The following is a 2,352-nucleotide window of genomic DNA, read 5'->3' as shown; positions in this document are numbered from 1 at the left end:
TCAGTAAATTTAAAATCGATGAGGAAGGCTCAAGGATTATTATTATTATTATTAAGCGCGATTTGTAGTAGATAAGAAATTCCACTGAAAAGTTGTTGCTTTCCGTAAAATTATTTTCTCGGACACTGTCCATCATTTCTTGAACAACAAAGATTCGAGGTTATTAGGCGGTGAGCAGAGTAGTTCTTGTACCAGACTACGAGGCGCTGCAACCCAGAAGACAACCATCGATGCATAAGATGTCAGCCACAATAACAAGTTATTTAATGACTTGGAATACATAATATCTGTATTAAATATTTAAAAGTAACAAAGGGTATGGAACTCATAAACTATGTTACATTAGACCTACAAATGATTATAAAAACGTAAGAATGACACAACCTATTCCAACAACAGACGCAGCCAAAAATAAAAAGGACTGAGACGAGAAAAACCAACGCCAAAATGAAACATAGCAAAAACACAATGAAGTTGTTGCCAGTAACGAACAACGCACGTACAATGGATTCATAACAGAATAACAGCAGTGACTACAAAGAATAAAACAGATGAAAGAGTTAGAACGAACTGAACACAGAACAAGCGGGAGCGACTACATTTTAGGAAATGTATTTATGAAATTGATTAATAAGTATAATAAATTACGATGTAATAAATGGATCCATTTATGGTAATTATTATAATATTATGAACAATGTGTACAAAATAGTGGTCAAATTAGCAACTATACTGACAAGAATACAAAACATTAATGTTGCAAATGGATCGTTTGGTGAAATGATGCTGATGAGTTTTATGTACAAAGCAGTGACACTCTCAGGAAACAAAGTAAACAAATATAACACACACGTGTCGAAACATGTAGCCACAGAGTACAACTCATAATAATGTGTTGTGTACATGGAAATCGATATTAATATTTCGAAACATGAATTACTTCTCTCTTGCCTTGCTCTGTAAATTTGTTATGTTTCTTAAAAAGCTGTTCAGACTTTCAGCCATAACAATTTTCATGGCACTGTTTATAAACGCAGGCTCTGTCCGGAAAGTGCCCAACGCGGACGGTAGATTTCTGAGGGTGACGGAACTAAACTGAAAAATAATTATGGGAACTACAAAAATAAACTCCAGTACAACAACAGATGAACTTAATTTTTTATCTGAGATGAATTTTATGTATGAAAAAACAAATCAATAATGAATTTTACGAAAATTTATTTATTTCACTCGTCCATAAAATGACAACAATTTGCCATACGAATCAAAGCGATGGCTGCATTTAACTACGTACTGGAGCAATTTAATATCCCCTAAACCAGTAAAGGTGGAGGGAACATGCTGCTTTTCAGCGATTGGGGTGGGTGGGGGTGGGGGGTGGGGGTTAGAACGAAAGGATTTCGAACACCTCCTTCTACGATTAGTCCAGTGGCAACTGAGTCTGCGCAATTGACCGTTAACACTTTTAAAGCCAAAATGTGTTACCTGGAATCCAAAGTATTGACCATCTCAATTAATTATCTGTTATAAAAATTACATTACATTAATTCTGAAATTTAAAGTAAATTTCGAGGACATGCACGACAATACGAATTGTATACCTCGACACTAGACGAAGCTGAGCTGGCAGCTTTAAGCTCCATTTGCTTTATCCTAGGGGAGAGAGACCCCGTAGGCCACTTATGCCGGCCTAGGTACAGAGCCATTTCTCGTGATGGAAAACGGCAAAAATCTTCTCCGAAACACATTACGTTTAATATTATAAAAAAACAGGCCGTCAATTTTACATCTCAGCAAACCAAATAACGGGTATTTGTCGCCAGTTCAGCTCTGAAAGAAAGTAAGAAAATTATGGAACAGGGTGCAGTATAAGGAGTTTAATAACTTTTAACCCTGATTTAATTTTTGGGTTATCAAAACGAAGATGAAATGGGCGGGGCATGTAGTATGTGAAAGATAAAAAGTGCACACGAAGTTTTAGTCCTAAACCCCGAAAGGAACATACCTATTAAAAGACCTTGGTGTAGATAGAAGGATAATATTAAAATGGATATTAAAAGAACTGAAGAGAAAGGATGTAGACTGGAGTAATTTGGTTCACGACAAGGTCACTGGCGAGTTGTCGTGAACATGACGAAACATAGGGTTGTAGAAAAGAACGAGAATTTCTTGTCCATTTGAGGATCTGCCAAAAGACAAGATTCAAGGAATTCGCTACTGAGCAGACGCATCGGAAGCTGACCACAGTGGCGATCCTTTCCACACCCACTCGGGCTGTTACTCATGCCATGAACTACGAGTTCATATTTTTGTCGTCAGTAGTAATAATAAGCGCCAGGGATGAGTGGGTCC

The sequence above is a fragment of the Zootermopsis nevadensis genome, unplaced genomic scaffold (assembly GCF_977971745.1).
Source record: "Zootermopsis nevadensis isolate Lab colony 2312 unplaced genomic scaffold, Znev_1.0 Znev_ptg000007l, whole genome shotgun sequence".
NCBI lineage: Eukaryota > Metazoa > Arthropoda > Insecta > Blattodea > Termopsidae > Zootermopsis > Zootermopsis nevadensis.
The sequence above is the reverse complement of the archived record's forward strand: the minus strand, read 5'-3'. Positions refer to the sequence as shown.